This window comes from Lynx canadensis, chromosome C2 (genome assembly GCF_007474595.2).
Source record: "Lynx canadensis isolate LIC74 chromosome C2, mLynCan4.pri.v2, whole genome shotgun sequence".
Lineage (NCBI taxonomy): Eukaryota > Metazoa > Chordata > Mammalia > Carnivora > Felidae > Lynx > Lynx canadensis.
The window spans coordinates 102,519,611-102,541,864 of record NC_044311.2 but is presented as its reverse complement, the minus strand read 5'-3'; the positions used below and the strand labels follow the sequence as shown (position 1 = coordinate 102,541,864).

The 22,254-nt window shown below is 39.3% G+C and overlaps 1 pseudogene; it reads right to left on the bottom strand.

Annotated features, from left to right (window-relative positions):
• Nucleotides 1-22,254, bottom strand: part of LOC115522889 — a 32,210-nt pseudogene that overhangs the window by 1,091 nt on the left and 8,865 nt on the right.

Here is a 22,254-nt window from a genome sequence, read left to right as displayed (position 1 = left end):
CTCTTATGGTTTGGCTCTCTCCCTCTCTAACTTTTTTTTTTCCTTCCCCTCCCCCACGGTCTTCTGTTAAGTTTTAAAATATTCAGTAAACCATGTTGTAAACAGATGTGATGTTATCCAGGATTTGTTGTTCCATTTATAGAGCACAGGCAGAGTAGACTTAATATAATTCTTAATATCCCTAGGATTTTTGGAGGGATAAGTGAGCATGGGCTTCAACTTTCAGTTACCAGCTGCATTACCCCTTAACCAGAGAGTCAGTCTGTCCTTTGAAGCTTTGAAGCCAAACATTGACTTCTTCTCCCTAGGTATTAAAGTCCTAGATGGCATCTTTTTCCAATAGAAGGTTATTTTGTCTACATAGAAAATCTGTTGTTTAGTGTAGCCAACTTCATGAATTATCTTCACTACGTCTCATCTTCTGCATAACTTGCAGCTTCTGCATCAGCATTGTTGCTCTACCTTGCATTTTTATGTTATGGAGATGACTTCTTAAACCTCATGAACCAACTGTTGCTAGCTTCAGGCTTTTCTTTTGCAGCTTCCTCACCTCTCTCAGGCTATGTAAACTTGAAGAGAGTTAGGGCTTTGCTCTGGATTATGCTCTGACTTAAGGGAATATTATAACTGGTTTGATCTTCTCAGGCCACTAAAACCTCCTCCGTATCATTAACAAGGCTGTTTTGCTTTCTTACCATTTGTGTGTGTACTGGATTAGCACTTGTAATTCCCTTCAAGACTTTTTCCTTTGCTTTCACAACTTGGGTAACTATTTGGCACAAGTGGCCTAGCTTTCAGTCTGTCTTGGCTTCCAACTTGCCTTCCTCACCAAACGTAATCATTACTGCCTTCTGACTTAAAGTTAGAGAAGTCCTACTATTCTTTTCACATGAACACTCAGAAGACCTTGTAGGATTATATATTGACCTAATTTCAATATTATTTTGTCTCAGGGAATAGGGAGTCCCGAGGAAAGGGAGAGAGGTAGGGAACAGCTGGTCAGTGGAGCAGGTAGGACACACACGCAACATTTATGAAGTTTGCTCTCTTATGTGGGTGCAGTTCGTGGCTTCCCTAAACAATTACAGTAACATTAAAGGTCACTGATAACAGATCACCACAGCAAATATAATGATAATGAAAAAAAACTTAAAGTATTGTGAGAATTCTAAAATAAGACAGAGAGACAAGAAATGAGCAAATGCTATTGGAAAAATGGTGCTGATAGATTTACTTGACTCAGGGTTGCCAGAAACTTTCAATTTGTAAAACTGGACTGTCTGCTAAGCACAATATGGTGAAGTGCAGTAGGTATGCCTGTATCCAAACATCTTTGAAAAAAAATATCCATATGAAAAATCATTTGGGTCCTCTGCTCACATGGTGTGCAGAATGCAGAACATGAAAGACCCATGAAGGGTCTTTCATGAAGAATTATCTCTCGACACAGTGAGGACTTCAAGATTGAGATGTTTAGTAGCCACTTTTACATAAATTCACACCATTATTATTATTATTTTTAAAAGTTGATTTATTTATTTTGAGAGAGAGAGAGACAGAGAAGGAGAGAGAGAGAAAGAGAGATTGCAAAAGCAGGGGAGGGGCAGTGAGAGGGAGAAATAGAATCCCAAGCAGGCTCCACATTATCAACAGGGAGCCTGATGCAGGGTTCGATCTCACAAACCGTGAGATCATAACCTGAGCCAAAATCAGGAGTTGGATGCTTAACCAACTGAACCACCCAGGCACACCCAAACACCATTTTAAATATTGCTTGCATTTTCCCAACATTATGCTTTCCTGAGTGACTTATATTTCCTTCAGATTCAGTGATGCACTTAGTGACAGTTTGGCTCCAAGTGTCAACCTTCCATTCTCTGTTCTGATTTACTATTGTTATTGTTGTTGTTATTATTAAAATTTTTTTGAATGTTTATTTTAGTTTTTAGAGAGAGAGAGAACAAGAGCATTAGCCTGAGTTGGAGAGAGGCAGAGAGAGGAGACAGAATCCAAAGCAGGCTCCAGGCTCTGCGCTGTCAGCACAGAGCCTGACGTGGAGCTCAAACTCACAAACTGCAAGATCATACCTGAGATGAAGTCAGATACTCAACCGACTTAGCTACCCAGGTGCCCCTGTTATTTTTATCATTATTATTGTTACTGTTTGTTCAGCCACACTGTGACCTACTGCAAAAATATTGGATAGAAGGCAGTAAATGAAAGATTGGTCAACAGAATATATTAAATAAGAATAGTTAGGGGCACCTTGGTGTCTCAGTCGGTTAACTGGCTCAGGTCATGATCTCACAGTTTGTGAATTCCAGCCCTGTGTCCAGCTCTGCACTGACTGTGTGCAACCTGCTTGGGATTCTCTCTCTCACCCCTCTCTCTCTGCTCCTCCCCTGCTCATGCTCATGTGCATGCTCTCTTTCTCAAAAATAGGATAAAACATTAATAAATATTTAAAAATAATAGTTTAAATATCCATAGTTATGAAATATGCTAAAAATGTTTTCTTTCAACATGAATCAATTTAAGTTACAATATATAACTATTAATTCATTATTGAGAAGTTACTTTGTCTAAGACTGTGGTGTTGATATATATTGATCTTTAAGAAACAGAACCTACCCTTAAGAAATTCACATCTAGATGGGAAGATAATATATATACACAAAAATTAAAATGCAGTAAGGTGCTGAGTGCATTTAGAGGCAATACAGATAAAGTGTATTTTGAAGAGTTTAGAGGAGACTTTTTTCTGATGAGGTGGATATCAGAAAGGAACACTTAAAAATGTGTGGAAGTTTTTTTACACCTAGAAACTGAATGTGGATGGAAGGAGTGGGAAGGAGTGTCCAGTCTATAGGGAAGATGTGAATATTGACAAAGAGACAGGGAAACATAGTGTGTGTGGTGAAGAGACAGTGGTTATGGTTTGGCTCTAGAAGAATGAAGTGAAGGCTATAAAAGTACTGGAGGACTTTGAATGCTATTTGTAGAACTTAGGGTAGAAAAGGTGGGATCAATGGGAGAGCCATGGCTGTTGAATATGAAGGGGGAAAATATGAAAATGTAAAAACTCAATGAGAACTTTACAAAATTTGAGGTAAAAAATGAAGCAGAATAGGTCTCTATACCTAGTATTAACCCCACTCCCCTCTCCCAGTGGGATCCCCAAACCTGAGAAAACAGAGTGGTAACTCTGCCTCAGACCTGTCCATTTGTTCTATTCTCTTGATTACACCTGTCCTTCTTCCTTAGGTTGGTCCATGTGAAAGGGACCTCTGGCCATCTTTTGTACCAGTTAGGGCACAGGCCTCTTTTACCCTCTTTCCTATTCCTGGGAGCAAAGTTAGTACCTGTTTCGATAGGGGGTGGCCAGCTCCAGCCTCAGCCAAATCTTGGGGCCCAAGTAAATGTCTTGTCTTTGTTTTATTCCTTCTTTCTTTAGTATTCTTTCCCCACTTGGATAAATTATTTATTGGAATAATTTAAGTTGTTCAGTGATCTCCTGGTATATGGGGAGAAGAAAGGACAGGGATCAAAACTGGTGAGGGAGGGCAGATTTTTCAAGGTAGAGTCAATTGTCTGGATCCTCTTGAATGTGGATCCATGAACATCTGCTGCCTGGAGGAGGCCCTGTGTTTGCCCTTGGCCTGAACTTCACCTTTTTCAGCCTTGTTGAAGGCAGAGACAAGAGAAGATGAGTTTTTTCATAGCACTTTTTTTTTTTTATGAAGAGAGAAAACTTGTCATCTGGGTTTGCTGAGATTTCACCTTATATCCACTACACTGTTTAAAAAAAATGTTTATTTATTTTTAAGAGAGAGACAGAGACAGAGACAGAGACAGAGTGCAAGCATGGGAGGGACAGAGAGAAAGGCAGACACAGAATCCAAAGTAGGCTCCTGGCTCTGAGCTGTCAGCACAGAGCCCAATGCAGGGCTCGAACTCATGAACTGTGAGATTATGACCTGAGCCAAAGTTGGACACTTTACTGATGGGGCCACCCAGGCACTCCCCAGTACACTATTTTTATCTTGTGCTAGGATAATGCATTAAAAGAGAAAAAAGATGTGAAATACTTGAATAAACTTATAGTATAACAGTAATATTGTCTGTATCTGCTCTTTAGCCTGATGTAATTCATTCATAGAATATTCTAATGTCATTTTACTCCTTTGTAATTTTTGAAAATTATGTTTTTCCTTTTTATTTAAAAAAAGTATACAAAATGAAAACTTTAAAGAATAAAGTATTTAAGTAGGATAAAACCACATGCTTTAGAAAAGACATTGCAGGGGCGCCTGGGTGGCGCAGTCGGTTAAGCGTCCGACTTCAGCCAGGTCACGATCTCGCGGTCCGGGAGTTCGAGCCCCGCGGCAGGCTCTGGGCTGATGGCTCAGAGCCCGGAGCCTGTTTCCGATTCTGTGTCTCCCTCTCTCTCTGCCCCTCCCCCGTTCATGCTCTGTCTCTCTCTGTCCCAAAAATAAATAAACGTTGAAAAAAAAAAATAATAAAAAAAATAAAAAAAAAAAAAAGAAAAGACATTGCAAAATAATGTAATTGACTATGTTTAAGATAAATGCATTTAAGTATATTTAAGATAATGAAATTGACTTACTATTCTACAATAATACATATCAATAAATTTTAAATATATGTAAAATCATTTTGCAATAATACATATTCAATATATAGATATATTCTGTAATAATAAGTATTCAACAAAATATAAACATATATTAAAACTAAACTTACAGTTTTATCACCAGAAGTTTCAGAGAATGATCTTAAATATGGTGCCTAATAAAACATTTCAGCAGGCTGGGAAAATCAAATGTTTGAAGTGTTTATGTATGTGTGTGTGTGTGTGTGTGGTTTTCTAAATGGAATAATTATAAAATACAAAGTACATTAGTAATACATGCAGAGTATTCAAGGTCTTCATTGATAAACATATCAGCCCATGGATTATGATTTTCCAAAATGAATATTGAGGAACAACCTTAGCATATATTGAATAGGAGATTCAATACAGTTTTATTAAAACTTACTATGTGCAAGAATCTGTGGTCATTTTCCCTTATATTCATCAATCAGTTCTTTTTCATTTCTACACCAATAAGATCTATTCCAGGCACTGAGATGCAAATATAAAGACATACAGAGAGAATGAGCCTCCTTATGACAAAGGTAATATTCTTGTGCAAGGTGCAATTAATAAATAAGTTTACAAGCACTTAATACCATTTTAAAAAAGTGCAAGTTTTTTTTTTATAGATAGAATATAAGAAAGGAGTTACTTTTGTAGGCAGCATGTCAGGGACAGTCTTTCTGAGGAAGTAATATATGAGTAGAGGTCTGAATGAAGTGAGAGAGAAAGCCAAATGAAGTACTGGAAGTAAAAAGTTCAAGTCAGGGACTGGAGTGGGGCAAAGAGTGATGAGAAGTGAATTCATAGAGGGAAGCAGTAATCAGATCCCAGAGGATCTTGTAAATGATGGAATGGATTTTGGAATTTATCCTGATTATGATATAAAGCCATTAGAGAATTTTGAGCAGGAGAATGGTATATAGTTGATGCTTGAATAATGCCGTGGTTGGGGCACCTACCCCCTGTACAGTCGAAAACCTATGTATAAGTTTTGACACTCCCAAAACTTAACTACGAATAGGTTGTTGTTGACTGATAGAATTACTGATAGCATAAGCAGTCAATTAATACATATTTTGTATGTTGTATGTATTTTGTTTTTATTTTTTAATTTTTATTAGAGAGTGTGAGCATGGATGAGGGGCAGAGGGAGAGAAAGAGAGAATCTTAAGCAGGCTCTATGCCCAATGTGGAGCCTGATGCAGGGCTCAATCCCATGACCTTGGCATCATGACCTGAGCTGAAATCAAGATTCAGATGTTCAACTGACTGAGCCACCTAAGGTTGGAGTTCTGAAGGTCAGAGTGCTTGTCTCTGGGAGAGGTTGGAGGACTTTGGGGCTCCTCTTGGAAAGAAGGCAGGGCTTAGAGCCCGCAGACATACTGTGTGGAAACAGTGATCTGAAGAGTGCCTGGAGGACACAGTGAGGAGGTTAGTTGCTCATCTTGGAGCATGTCCCAAAGAGGCAGCATTCACTACATGAACAAAGGAACTGGCAGGTGTCATTTCCTTCCCCTGCCCCTCAACATAAACACAGAGCCACCTGTGGGAACCAGCGTAGTGCCAATACTTGGTACCTAATTTGCTTATACCAAGCCCAGGTGGAACTGCTGCTCCTAGTCACACTTGCCTCAGGCAACATGGCAGTTTCCCTCCCCAAGAAGACCGGCCTAATCCCCTTCCATCATTGCATATCTCAACCCAGGAATTTTGTGAGGCCTCAGTTCCAGTGATGATGGCGACAGGTCTCATTTCACAAGTAGACCAGAGAGCACACCTAGTTAAAATGAGTCACATTCAGGCCAGGGACCAAGCACTGCCCACAATAGGCAAGGAGAACCTCTGGAGATGACTAACCTGAAGGATAAAGTATCTAGGACACAACAGCAGAGCACACACAGCACACATTGGAGACATTCCTGGAAGTGCCAGGCCCTGGGGAACAGGGGACACTACATGGAAGGGCACTACAGGACGTTTTCTTCCTAAAACCATTACTCTGAAGAACAGGAGATGCCGCTCACTTTCCAAACACACAGAAGCAGACACAGAGACTTAGACAAAATTGGAAAAGAGAGGAATTTGTCCAAATGACAGAACAAGACAAGGCCAGTGTTGGAGACCTAAAAGAAACAGATATAAGTAACATGCCTGATGGAAAATTTAAAGCAATGATCATAAGGATGCCCACTGGGTTTGAGAAAAGAGTGGAAGACATGAATGAGATCCTTAACACAGAGATAAAGAATAAAATAGTGATAAAGTGCTCAATAAATGAAATGAGAAATACACTTGATGGAAGGAACAGCAGACTGGAAGAAGCAGAGGAACAAGTTAATGACTTAGAAGACAGAATATGGAAAGTAATCAAGCTGAACAAAGGAGAGAGAAAATTATGCAAAATGAGAACAGACTTAGGGAACTGAGAGACTCCCTTGAACAATACATTCATATTATAAGAGTCCCACGAGAAGAAAAAGAGAGAAAAGGGGGCAGAGAATTTATCTGAAGAAATAATGGCTGAAAACTTGCCCAAGCTGGGGAAGGAAACAGATATCCAGATCCAGGAGGCACAGAGAATGCCCAACAAAATCAACAAAAGCAGATCCACACCAAAGTAATCTTGAAATACAAAGCTGGAGGCACAAGAAACACAAGAAACAAGTGTTGGCAAGGAGGTGGAGAAAAAGTAACCCTTGTGCACTGTTGGGAGTACTAACTGGTGCATCCACTGTGAAAAATTGCATGGAGTTTTCTCAAAAAGTTAAAAATAGAACTATCCTAAGATTCTGCAATTGTACTACTGGGTATTTACCCAAAGAATACAAAAACACTAATTCAAAGGGATATATGCACCCCTATGTTTATAGCAGCATTATGTACTATAGCCAAAGTGTGAAAGCAACCCAAGTGTCCATTGACAGATGAACAGATAAAGAAGATGTGGTATATATACCAAGGAATATTACTCAGCCAGAAAAAGGAAGAAATCTTGCCATTTCCAATAATATGGACAGAGCTAGAGAATATAATGGCAAAAGAAATACGTTACTCAGAGAAAGACAAATACCATAATTTCACTCATATGTGGAGTTTAAGAAACAAAACAAATTAGCAAAGGGGGGAAAAAGAGAGAAACTAAGAAACAGACTCTTACCTATAGAAAACAAAGTGATGGTTGCCGGGGTGGGGGCGGCGCTAAATAGGTGATGAGGATAAAGGAGAGCATTTGTGATGAGTACCGGTGATTAAAATAAACACTTAAAAAAAAAAAGAATGTGTTGAGGAGAGTAGTGAGGAAAAAGCCTAATTAGAGTGTATTTATGAGAGAATAGAAATACAGGAATTAAAGGCAGAAAATTCAAAGTAAGAAAAGAATACCCAACACTCTTTCAAGGACATTCCCTACAAATATTAACAGAAATACTGTAGTAACCAGAAGGAGCATGGATTCAGGGAAGATGTGCTGCAGCATAATGTATAACCATGAAGCCTATTTTCTTCTATTGCAGCCTTCGACTTTAAATGTTTTTTACAATAGTCTTGCCAGTCATGCCCACTATATAGTAGAAAAAGCATGTCTTAAAAAATATATATAGTTGTAACTTGTGGGAAGCATAACAATTACCAAAGATTATTGTGTTAAGTATTACAGACATCTAAGAAAATTAGCTACATTTAGCATAAAACAAAAACAAAAACAAAAAAATAGAAAAAAATTGTGGATATAGTTAGATTGCAGGTCTTCCCTGCACTGTAATGTACTAAATTTTGTGTAAAAATTATCTTGGGGGAAATTTTCATTGACCTAGTAAATACCTTTTAATTATTGTTCTATAGATGTATTCAAATGTGATAGAGGTATAGAACAAAGCACACTTGATACATGGAAAGATACGTTTTCTATATTATTATCATAAACTCAACCTGATTTAATTAAATGAAGGATAATTGTCAGGCAAAGAAACAATAACCATCATTTTTGTTTTATATAGAGCTTACTCCCCATCAGTAAAATTGTTTCACTTTATTTATAAATCACAGGCTAGGTGGAGGAATATGGATTTATGCATATGATCTCTCACTCCTGAGGATCAATGGAAAGAAAAGGAATATCATGATTCAGTTACTAAACCCATTCTGTGACCTTACAGGTTTAAAAATTCTGGCCAGGTACTGCAAAGTCTTTAATAATAGTGCTTATAGATGATAGGTATGTAACAAATATCTAGGATCCTTGGAGTTTCAGTAAGAGTCTAATAAGAAGTGAAGTCATGAACTTGAACCTCTATGATGTATAGAGATATCTAGACTTTAAGTACAGACTTTGGGGAAGAGCATTATAGGATTGAAGCTGTCAGAAGAGATCAAGCACTGCCTAATGAACAAAAAAAGCTTGCTAAAGCTGACACAGATTAAGTGTCTAGGAACAGTACACTCTTCCACAATAATGAGCCAAAAATAGCAGAAGTAGATAATATAAAAAGTTACATGTAAAATGAAACTGGCTTATAGCAACTAGAGCTTCTTAATTATCACCAAATATTTATTGAATAGCTACTTGAATAAGGTACATTGGTTGCAAATAATGAAATTGCACAATCTCTTTTCCAGGTGATGTGACAATCCAGTTAGACTTTTAACAGAATAATATCAACAGAAAGAACCAAGGTCCATACTAAAGATCAAAAGAAAATTCTTTGTTGTTGTGAGGGTAAACCTGCAGTACGGACTCTGGTATTTATGCCAATTTTTCTCATTGTAGTATCCTTCTTTGGGTTCCTGAAAGAATATTACCACCTTCTTCTGAGGAACTCTTCTCTTACATGTAATATCTGAGATGGGGCTGCAACTCAGTGAACTGTGCCCTCTTATCACCCTCTGAGTCATAGGAAAGTGAATATGACCAGTTATTTCTCTGATCACAGTGATTGAGCTAGGTAGATTCCTTTCTGAGCCAGTTAAGAGTCTTCCTGGGATTTTATATGCAAAAGTTGGTGACAGAAATCTCTCCTTCTCTGGCTTATAATCTAGGATGATATAAAGTTGGAGTTACTTCTGGTTATATGCCACCCATCTGCTCTCATGCCGGAAGCCATCTGAAGTAGGAGAAAATAGTCAAAATCCAAAGAGTAGCCAGGATGAGAGAGTAAAAGATCAGAGAGTGTCATTTCAGTGCTTGGACCCCTGCTGTCTTTCCCAGCTATATGAGCCAATATCTTTCCCACTCCCCTCCTTTTTTTTCATAAGCTAGTTGCAGTTGAGTCCTGACTAACATGTAGGCAGTAATACACTAGTAATAGTATATTACTATTATTCTGCATAGTTGAGTAATGCAGAAGTAAAAAGAGGTAGCATATAATGATTTGGTACTGTGTATGAGCCTGTACATGCTAGACGCAGGTTTCTAAAAAAAGAAAAAAAAAAGAATGTTTCAACTATCTTAATACCTAAGGAGAATTTTAAAAATGCCACTAAAAAAGTGCTTCATCACGTAAATGGGTAAAGTCAGGAAAGACCAGTGGTGTATCTCCTAGGGTCAAACAGCAAATCACTAGAAAACCTGAAACCCAGATCTTCTGCTTATAGTTCAGTGACCTTTCCCCTATGTTACTATGCCAGTGATGAATTTCAACATTGTATTGGAAATTCTATTGGTTTTGCAATCTGCAATTATGTCTGGACAAAATAAATCATTATAACAATAAATTCAGTATCTACATTACTGAAGGGCAAAAAATAAAGTCCTTTTTAGTGGACTTGTCTTATAAATATACAACAGGAAAGTAAGGGAAAATGGTTTGATGGAAAGAATACCTTGGATGTGCCTATTTATCCGTTGCAATAAAAAAGAGTGACATTCACTATTTCTGACATTCAGCTCTTCATTGGTCCTCTTGTTTCTTTTGAAAGCTGTGATGACAAATAGTCTTAATTGATAAAATGTTCTGCTTCTGGGTCACTCAGTGTTGTTCAGTCAGTCACATTAAGAGAGAGGGAGTCCCTTTATAAGGTTGACCCAGTATAATGTACTTATTAAAGTATTTGAAAACTCACAGTTTGTTTCTCTTGAGATAGCTGGTTGAAACATGAGAGATGTAATGCAAAACTTGATCATAGACTGTGGGAAAGTGACCACAATGATTAAAAAACTTGCACAGCAAACTCTAAAAATGGTAGGTGACAGATTTTAAGACACCATGGAAAGGTGCTTAGTTAAAAATGGATTTTTATCAAACAGTCCACTATCTTCTCGTACAATTGGGGATAATGAAGGAGACTTCAATATTCCTTGCCAGATTCACATTTGAAGTAGTAGACTTAGAGATCAGCTGGGAAAGAGGATGACTGTCTCTTAACACTCTCTTCTCCTTTTTTCTAAATGCCTGGACACCAACCATGCTCACACTGATGCTAACATGGACAGAGACTCATCTGCTCAAGTGTGCCATGAGCAAGTCTGGCCTCTTTTCTCTCATAAACACCTTTGTCCATTTCTTTTAACACCATCTGTGGTTGCCTAGTCTGTGGTACCAGACTGCCACCTCTCTTGCCTGGATGGCTGCTGAAGCCTCATGGCTGTTTTTCCTGTTTCCATACGCTGCTGCCCTTTAGTCAGTGGTGTGTGCTAGGGCTGCCTTGTATGGGCTATCAAGAGCCAGCTGTGCCCATCACTTTCCAACTTCACCTCCACCTTGGTAGCTTGAAATTGGCCATAGTGGGAATACTTACAGCACAGAAATTGGAATATGCTATACAAATCAGGACTTTTTATAATGTATATTTTCCAGAGAGCTAATTGTTAAACATTTATTAGTACACCACAGACTATAATTCATTCTCCATATAGATGCAAAAGTGATATTTAAAAAAATATAAATTATCTTATGTCATCTTCCTTCTTTAAAGTCTATAGTGATGTCCAGTAAGATCCAAATTGCTTACTGGATCCTGTAGACCCTAGGAGTTTCTGACCTCAGCCTACCCCATACTCTTGTTTCTTCCACTATCCGTCTCACTTACTCACTATAGTCCCACCACCCATGTCTGCTTTACATGTCCTAGGATACCAGGTTCATGGTCATTTCATGCTAGGCCTGATCTTTTGGATTTCTATGTAACTAAGTTGTGCTTGTTAGGTAGGTTTCAGGATAAAAATTAGTTCCTCAGAGAGCTCTTCCATGACCACTCTGTCTTAAGTTGTTTTATGATACTGTGTTTTTTTCTTCTTCATAATACATACTGTATGAAATGTTATGTATTTATTTTCTTTCTCCTGTATCATAAAGTATGCTTTGTAGGGGCACCTGGGTGGCTCAGTTGGTTAAGCTTCTGACTTCAGCTCAGGTCATGATCTCACAGTTCATGGGTTTGAGCCCCGCATCGGGCTCTGTGCTGACAGCTCAGAGCCTGGAGCCTGCTTCGGATTCTGTATCTCCCTCTCTCTCTGCCCCTCCCCTGCTCATGCTCTGTCTCCCTCTGTCTCAAAAATAAATAAACATTAAAAAAAAAGTGTGCTTTGAGAAAAAAAAGGTCATGCTTTTTAGTTCCTCTTGCTGTGTTACCAGCACCGGGAAAAATGTATGGTTTGAAGTAGCAATTGAACACATTTGTTGAATTAACAATTGGATGGACCTATGTAGTTCACAACTGCACAGTATAGTGTGTGGCATAACAATTTATTTGAATAAATGAATGAAAGGGTGAGTTGTTATATAAGTTAATTTAAGAACTTGTGATTGAAGTCTTATTTTTAATTTCATCCCATTCTCTGTGTATCTATCATAAGGCTCGAGAGGAGAAACCATACCTACCCATAGTGGTGAGAGGCTTGTAGTCTGAAGCTCAGGATATGCCTGTCAGTTTCCTGGAGGAAAATCTAAAGATATCCCCAGAACTTTAATTTGATGTTATTGACTCTAGAAATTGGTAGAGTCTAGGTTGTAGAGACTGACATGATCTATGCCTTTAAGTCTAGACTGTTTTGTTCCCCAAAACATTATTTTTAAGACCGCTCTTACAGTGTTGAAATGAGAGATGAGATATCAAAAAACAAAAACAAAAAACGAAACCTTAACTTATGAGAGTATTTATTATTATAAGCATTTAGAATCTCCATAAGATTTCTTTTACCATTTGGCCTTAATGATGAGTTTGATAAAAGCTAGAAATGACAGTCATAGTAGGTTTTGGAATAAACACACATGATCCTATAAGATCTCCTATACAGAGGGTACACCAGAATCTAGGTGAATAGCTCTTGCCCATCACTCTAAGGTGGCTCCCTTATGATGGCCACTTCTGAACCTGGACCACTCACTATTTCCTGTACTGCTAACTCACTGTTCCTCTGTGAGGGGGCGCCCTTCTGACTTGCAACTTTAACTGGACCCATTTTGCTGCCACCTGCCACCTTTAAACTGAAGAAAATAACCCCCACACCCTCAGGGTACCCACTGTCCTTTTTGCCTAGGGATGATGAATGGTACCACTTCATTTCCACCAATTTTAATAGGGGAAGACCTTGGCATTGAGGTCATTGTTACTGTTATCATTTTCATTGTTTAGAAATCACAAGACAGAAGAAGAAGTATCTGCTTTGGGACAGATGGGCATTTTAATCCTTTAATGCCCTACAGAAAGAAAACTTTGTGGGCTTTTCAGAAGTTTTCCCACTGATACAGACCAACTTTTCTAATTGGGATACTGATCAGAGTTGGCAAGACATTGGTATATAAAGCATGTTTTTTTTGGTGGTGGGAGTCTGTCTGGTCACTCATTTCTCCCTAGCTGTATGCCTCTGAAATGAAAGTCATGCCAAGAGATTTAAATTTCTTAATCTCTAAAAGTTAATGCTTAATACTCAGTGCTCAATACTCAGTACTCATTTACACAGACATTGCTCATTAGGGAAGCTGGCATATATTAATTTAAAGATTTTTGAAGTTTAGTTATACTTGATACTTTTTTCCTGTATCTCTATGATTAAAGAGAACAGTTAGTATATGCTTAGATTCTATTTACTATATTGCCAGAAATCCTTTACATAGATTACCTCGCAATACATACCTTGCAATAACTCTATGCTATTTTTCCCATTTGCAGGTTGGAAACCCAAAACCAGAGTTTACGTAAGTTGTCCCAAATCGTACAACTAGAAGTAGAGGTAGCTAGAATTTGAACTCAGAATTTGAATGGCAGGATTCGAAGCTACTGCTCCCTTTGCTAATGTCTATGCAAATCTGCCTCTCAAAAGTTGACCATTGTGCCGGTGAAAGATGGAGGGCCAAACTGCAGACACTTACACTTCTGCACTCGTGTATACCCTGAATGTAATGGAGGTCACTTGTGCTCTCAGGAATCAAGAACACAGTGGAAAAAGCATTTGACTGAGAATGAAAAGAACCATGATTTACTTCTGGTGTTTCTACTGAGTTACCTTCTGACCTGTAAATCAGAGAATAAGTTGTTAATGTGTGAAGTGAAAGGTTCGAACTGGAGCTGTGGTGTTCATACTCTGCTCCTATTCACCTTGAGATTCTGTAGAGGGGTAGCAGGGTTGGCTTCTGGGGTAAGGGAATGCCAAGGATGCAGAGTTTCTTCTTGGTGCTGGGGAGTGTTTCTACGTTAGTCTTATACCATGTTTTACCTTATGGAATTGGTTCAAAATATGTCTTGAGGAAGGCAGGATTCATTTTTGAAACCAGTTCCTCCCTGCAACTCCCTTACAGCAGTCTGGCCCTACTTTCATTTGCCTGTTATTATTCTAATAATCTATTACCTTCCAGAGAGAGCTAAGGATAGTTTCAAAATAACATGAATTTCCTTGGACTTTTGGAGAGAGACAATGTTCTTGCTTTCTTTTTTTTTCAATATATGAAATTTATTGTCAAATTGCTTTCCATACAACACTCAGTGCTCATCCCAAAAGGTGCCCTCCTCAATACCCATCACCCACCCTCCCCTCCCTCCCACCCCCCATCAACCCTCAGTTTGTTCTCAATTTTTAAGAGTCTCTTATGCTTTGGCTCTCTCCCACTCTAACCTCTTTTTTTTTTCCTTCCCCTCCCCCGTGGGTTTCTGTTAAGTTTCTCAGGATCCACATAAGAGTGAAACCATATGGTATCTGTCTTTCTCTGTATGGCTTATTTCACTTAGCACAACACTCTCCAGTTCCATCCACGTTGCTACAGAGGGCCATATTTCATTCTTTCTCATTGCCACGTAGTACTCCATTGTGTATATAAGCCACAATTTCTTTATCCATTTGTCAGTTGATGGACATTTAGGCTCTTTCCATAATTTGGCTATTGTTGGGAGTGCTGCTATAAACAGTGGGGTACAAGTGCCCCTATGCATCAGTACTCCTGTATCCCTTGGGTAAATTCCTAGCAGTGCTATTGCTGGGTCATAGGGTAGGTCTATTTTTAATTTTTTGAGGAACCTCCACACTGTTTTCCAGAGCGGCTGCACCAGTTTGCATTCCTACAAACAGTGCAAGAGGGTTCCCGTTTCTCCACATCCTCTCCAGCATCTATAGTCTCCTGATTGGTTCATTTTGGCCACTCTGACTGGCGTGAGGTGATATCTGAGTGTGGTTTTGATTTGTATTTCCCTGATGAGGAGCGACGTTGAGCATCTTTTCATGTGCATGTTGGCCATCCGGATGTCTTCTTTAGAGAAGTGTCTATTCATGTTTTCTGCCCATTTCTTCACTGGATTATTTGTTTTTTGGGTGTGGAGTTTGGTGAGCTCTTTATAGATTTTGGATACTAGCCCTTTGTCTGATATGTCATTTGCAAATATCTTTTCCTTCCCACTCCGTTGGTTGCCTTTTAGTTTTGTTGGTTGTTTCCTTGGCAGTGCTGAAGCTTTTTATCTTCATAAGGTCCCAGTAGTTCATTTTTGCTTTCAGTTCCCTTGCCTTTGGGGATGTGTCAAGTAAGAAATTGCTACGGCTGAGGTCAGAGAGGTCTTTTCCTGTTTTCTCCTCTAGGGTTTTGATGGTTTCCTGTCTCACCTTCAGGTCCTTTATCCATTTTGAGTTTATTTTTGTGAATGGTGTGAGAAAGTAGTCTAGTATCAATCTTCTGCATGTTGCTGTCCAGTTTTCCCAGCACCATTTGTTAAAGAGACTGTCTTTTTTCCATTGGATGTTCTTTCCTGCTTTGTCAAAGATTTGTTGGCCATACGTTTGCGGGTCTAGTTCTGGGGTTTCTATTCTATTCCATTGGTTTATGTGTCTGTTTTTGTGCCAATACCATGCTCTCTTGATGATTACAGCTTTGTGGTAGAGGCTGAAGTCTGGGATTGTGATGCCTCCTGCTTTGGTCTTCTTCTTCAAAATTCCTTTGGCTATTCGGGGCCTTTTGTGGTTCCATATGAATTTTAGGATTGCTTGTTCTAGTTTCAAGAAGAATGCTGGTGCAATTTTGATTGGGATTGCGTTGAATGTGTAGATAGCTTTGGGTAGTATTGACATTTTGACAATATTTACTCTTCTAGTCCATGAGCATGGAATGTTTTTCCATTTCTTTATATGTTCTTCAATTTCCTTCATAAGCTTTCTATAGTTTTCAGCATACAGATCTTTTACATCTTTGGTTAGATTTATCCCTAGGTATTTTATGCTTCTTGGTGCAATTGTGAATGGGATCAGTTTCTTTATTTGTCTTTCTGTTGCTTCATTGTTAGTGTATAAGAATGCAACTGATTTCTGTACATTGATTTTGTATCCTGCAACTTTGCTGAATTCATGTATCAGTTCTAGCAGACTTTTGGTGGAGTCTATCGGATTTTCCATGTATAATATCATGTCATCTGCAAAAAGCGAAAGCTTGACTTCATCTTTGCCAATTTTGATGCCTTTGATTTCCTTTTGTTGTCTGATTGCTGATGCTAGAACTTCCAGCACTATGTTAAACAGCAGCGGTGAGAGTGGGTATCCCTGTCGTGTTCCTGATCTCAGGAAAAAAGCTCTCAGTCTTTCCCCATTGAGGATGATGTTAGCTGTGGGCTTTTCATAAATGGCTTTTATGATGTTTAAGTATGTTCCTTCTATCCCGACTTTCTCAAGGGTTTTTATTAAGAAAGGGTGCTGGATTTTGTCAAAGGCCTTTTCTGCATCGATTGACAGGATCATATGGTTCTTATCTTTTCTTTTATTAATGTGATGTATCACGTTGATTGATTTGCGAATGTTGAACCAGCCCTGCATCCCAGGAATGAATCCCACTTGATCATGGTGAATAATTCTTTTTATATGCTGTTGAATTTGATTTGCTAGTATCTTATTGAGAATTTTTGCATCCATATTCATCCAGGATACTGGCCTGTAGTTCTCTTTTTTTACTGGGTCTCTGTCTGGTTTAGGCATCAAAGTAATGCTGGCTTCATAGAATGAGTCTGGAAGTTTTCCTTTCCTTTCTATTTTTTGGACTAGCTTGAGAAGGATAGGTATTATCTCTGCTTTAAATATCTGGTAGAACTCCCCTGGGAAGCCATCTGGTCCTGGACTCTTATTTGTTGGGAGATTTTTGATAACCGATTTAATTTCTTTGCTGGTTATGTGTCTGTTCAAGCTTTCTATTTCCTCCTGTTTGAGTTTTGGAATTGTGTGGGTGTTTAGGAATTTGTCCATTTCTTCCAGGTTGTCCAGTTTGTTGGCATATAATTTTTCATAGTATTCCCTGATAACTGCTTGTATCTCTGAGGGATTGGTTGTAATAATTCCATTTTCATTCATGATTTTATCTATTTGGGTCATCTCCCTTTTCTTTTTGAGAAGCCTGGGTAGAGGTTTATCAATTTTGTTTATTTTTTCAAAAAACCAACTCTTGGTTTCGTTGATCTGCTCTACAGTTTTTTTAGATTCTATATTGTTTATTTCTGCTCTGATCTTTATTATTTCTCTTGTTCTGCTGGGTTTAGGCTGTCTTTGCTTCTGCTTTGTTCTGCTTCTGTTTCCTTTAGGTGTGCTGTTAGGTTTTGTATTTGGGATTTTTCTTGTTTCTTGAGATAGGCCTGGATTGCAACGTATTTTCCTCTCAGGACTCCCTTTGCTGCATCCCAAAGCATTTGGATTGTTTTATATTCATATTCATTTGTTTCCATATATTTTTTAACTTCTTCTCTAATTGCCTGGTTGGCCAATTCATTCTTTAGGAGGGTGGTCTTTAACCTCCATGCTTTTGGAGGTTTTCCAGACTTTTTCCTGTGTTTGATTTCAAGCTTCATAGCATTGTGGTCTGAAAGTATGCATGGTATGATTTCAATTCTTGCATACTTATGAAGGGCTGTTTTGTGACCCAGTATGTGATCTATCTTGGAGAATGTTCCATATGCACTCGAGAAGAAAGTATATTCTGTTGCTTTGGGATGCAGAGTTCTAACTATATCTGTCAAGTCCATCTGATCCAATGTATCATTCAGGGCCCTTTTTTCTTTATTGACCGTGTGTCTAGATGATCTATCCATTGCTGTAAGTGGAGTGTTAAAGTCCCCTGCCATTACCACATTCTTATCAATAAGGTTGCTTATGTTTGTGAGTAATTGTTTTATATATTTGGGGGCTCCCATATTCGGCGCATAGACATTTATAATTGTTAGGTCTTCCTGATGGATAGACCCTGTAATTATTATATAATGCCCTTCTTCATCTCTTGTTACAGCCTTTAATTTAAAGTCTAGTTTGTCTGATATAAGTATGGCTACTCCAGCTTTCTTTTGACTTCCAGTGGCATGATAAATAGTTCTCCATCCCCTCACTCTCAATCTGAAGGTGTCCTCAGGTCTAAAATGAGTCTCTTGTAGACAGCCAATAGATGGGTCTTGTTTTTTTATCCATTCTCATACCCTATATCTTTTGGTTGGAACATTTAGTCCATTTACATTCAGTGTTATTATAGAAAGATACGGGTTTAGAGTCATTGTGATGTCCATAGGTTTTATGCTTGTAGCGATGTCTCTGGTACTTTGTCTCACAGGATCCCCCTTAGGATCTCTTGTAGGGCTGGTTTAGTGGTGACGAATTCCTTCAGTTTTTGTTTGTTTGGGAAGACCTTTATCTCTCCTTCTATTCTAAATGACCGACTTCTGGAAAGGATTCTCAGCTGCATATTTTTTCTGTTCATCACAATGAAGATCTCCTGCCATTCCTTTCTGGCCTGCCAAGTTTCAGTAGAGAGATCGGTCACGAGTCTTACAAGTCTCCCTTTATATGTCAGAGCACTTTTATCCCTAGCTGCTTTCAGAATTTTCTCTTTATCCTTGTATTTTGCCAGTTTCACTCTGATATGTCATGCGGAAGATCAATTCAAGTTACGTCTAAAGGGGGTTCTCTGTGCCTCTTGGTTTCAATGCCTTTTTCCTTCCCCAGATCAGGGAAGTTCTCAGCTATTATTTCTTCAAGTATACCTTCAGCACCTTTCCCTCTCTCTTCCTCCTCTGGAATACCAATTATGCGTACATTATTTCTCTTTAGTGCATCACTTAGTTCTCTAATTTTCCCCTCATACTCCTTGATTTTTTTTATCTCTCTTTTTCTCAGCTTCTTCTTTTTCCATAATTTTATCTTCTAGTTCACCTATTCTCTCCTCTGCCTCTTCAATCCGAGCCGTGGTCATCTCCATTTTATTTTGCAGCTCATTAATAGCATTTTTTAGCTCCTCCTGGCTGTTCCTTAGTCCCTTGATCTCTGTAGCAATAGATTCTCTGCTGTCCTTTATACTGTTTTCAAGCCCAGCGATTAATTTTATGACTATTATTCTAAATTCCCTTTCTGTTATATTGTTTAAATCGTTTTTGATCAGTTCGTTAGCTGTCGTTATTTCCTGGACATTTTTTTTGAGGGGAATTCTTCTGTTTCATCATTATGGATAGTCCCTGGAGTGGTGTGGGACTGCGGGGCACATCCCCTGTGCTATCTTGAATAACTTGCCTTGGTGGGCGGGGCCACAGTCAGACCTGATGTCTGCCCCCAGCCCACAGCTGGGGCCACAGTCAGACCGGTGTGTGCCTTCTCTTTCCCTCTCCTAGGGGTGGGATTCACTGTGGGGTGGCGTGGCCCGTCTGGGCTACTTGCACACTGCCAGGCTTGTGGTGCTGGGGATCTGGTGTATTAGCTGGGGTGGATCGGCAAGGTGCACAGGGATGGGAGGGGTAGGCTCAGCTCACTTTTCCTTTGGAGATCCACTTCGGGAGGGGCCGGGAGGTAGTCAGACCCACTGGAGGGATGGATCCGCAGAAGCGCAGCGTTGGGTGTTTGCGCGGTGCAAGCACGTTGCCTGACAGGAACTGGTTCCCTTTGGGATTTTGGCTGGGGGATGGGTGAGGGGAGATGGCGCTGGCGAGCACCTTTGTTCCCCGCCAAGCTGAGCTCTGTCGTCCAGGGCTCAACAACCCTCCCTCCCGTTGTCCTCCAGCCCTCCTGTTCTCTGAGCAGAGCTGTTAACTTATAACCTCCCAGATGTTAAGTCCCGCTTGCTGTCAGAACACACTCCGTCCGGCCCTCTGCTTTTGCAAACCAGACTCGGGGGCTCTGCTTGGCCAGCAGGCTGCCCCTCTACCCCGGCTCCCTCCCGCCAGTCCCTGTAGCGTGCGCCGCCTCTCTGCCCCTCCTACCCTCTTCCGTGGGCCTCTTGTCTATGCTTGGCTCCAGAGAGTCCATTCTGCTAGTCTTCTGGTGGTTTTCTGGGTTATTTAGGCAGGTGTGGGTGGAATCTAAGTGATCCACAGGACGTGGTGAGCCCAGCATCCTCCTACGCCGCCATCTTCTCCCAAGTAACCTGTTCTTGCTTTCTTATTCAAACTTTGTGATGCTAATGATGAAACTTTAAGCCTAATGGGATTGGAATTTTGTTTTGTTTTTTCATAGCAGCTAAGAAGTACCTTCCAAATTATAAAACATAAATGGTCACTTGTTCAAACTGTGCATATTCTAAATGTGTACATACACACACAATGCCAGTAATAATCTTTAGCTGAGTCTTTTGCTATTTATTATTCATATTGAAGGGAATGTGCATGTGAATGCACACATGTGCACATACATACACTTTTTTTTTCCACTTCCTGGCGATCCTACCTCCCTCTTTCCATGATACTCAGCAGGTGAACCTACCCTAACTAGGTTTAGGTACACATCACTTTGGTAACTATTCTAGGCTCTAAACAAAAGGCAAATAAAATATACAACACATATTTATTAGTACTCAATACTCTAGAGGCTATGGGGGTTTGCAGAGAAACACAAGACACCTATGTCCTCTAGGATCTTAGCACACATGAAACATTAGCAGGCAACATATAATTAACTGTTAAATTATCTGACACAGGCTGTTAAGTATAATGGGAATTTCAGAGAAGAGGAAGATAAATGAGAGCTAATGAAGTCAAATAAGGCTTTGGGGGAGGTGAAACTTGAACTGGATCTTTAAGGGTGGGTATCATTTCAGTTGACAGGAAGAATATGAGGAGGAAGTTCTTATTCTGGATCTATAGTGACTTTAATGACTTGATGTGCATCACAAAGGGTATAATTTGAAGAGCACCCAGGGAACTCTTTTGTTGTATCACATATGAAAAATATCTTCCTATTAGATGTAATACCACATTTATCTCTCAACATATAAATATTTGGGGAGATTATAATACATTAAGATAGGTTACCTTTTATTTATACCTTAGCTAAATACAGTTAACATAATTTCCTTCCACTGAAAATTGTGTAGACTGGGAAGGACTTGTTGTCACATGTCTCAGTGTCTCCTGTATCAGGGTCCACCAGGAGATTTGTTCTTATGTCCCAAGCCTCAGCAACAGGAAACAACTTGGTTCACTTAGATAAACTGTTTTTGTTTCCTTATGAGAAAGGGGAACCATAGGTATGACTAGTTTAGTAGTGATGGAAACTTTAGGCTGCTTTTTTCCCTTATAACTTTCTTGTAAGCCTTAACCTTCTATGCGTGTGTAACCCAAGCATCAGGCTCCTCTTACTCATGTCCAGGTTTGCCATCTTAATGTATGTACCAGTAAAGGGAGAAGTATTTCCATCATCCTCTGAGTCATTCAGGTGTTAGTTGCTTTTCCGCATCATTTCCTCATCAGGATCAATTTTGAGACATGACTCCCATTGCAAAGACTGCTAGTTATCTGCTCTTTGTTTCGTCTTGTTCCTCAGTAGTAGAATCTTTGGTAGTTAGCGAGATATATATCTGCCTATAATAAAGATCACTTTCCCAGATTTCCTTGCTGTGAGTATACCCATGTGATGTGAGCAGTAGTGCATGCATCTTACATGCACTTCATAAGGAAGTGGGTACGCTCTTGTTTGTTGCTTCTCCTGTCTGTTAGGATATAAATGTATTATCAAAGTTTCTGGTTGCCATTGTGGACAATGAGATGACCCTGGGAATGTAGGTCATCTATGGAGGACAATAAGAAAATAGTACCAATCTGAAAAGATGAGTGTACAGAATAATGGAAAAGATGAATAAAGTGTGTTTGGGCAGTGCTTGCCACATAAAAACTATTCAATAAATATTTGTTGATTTCAGTTTAGATTGAATTCTGACTTTTTTGGGGGAAGACCATGT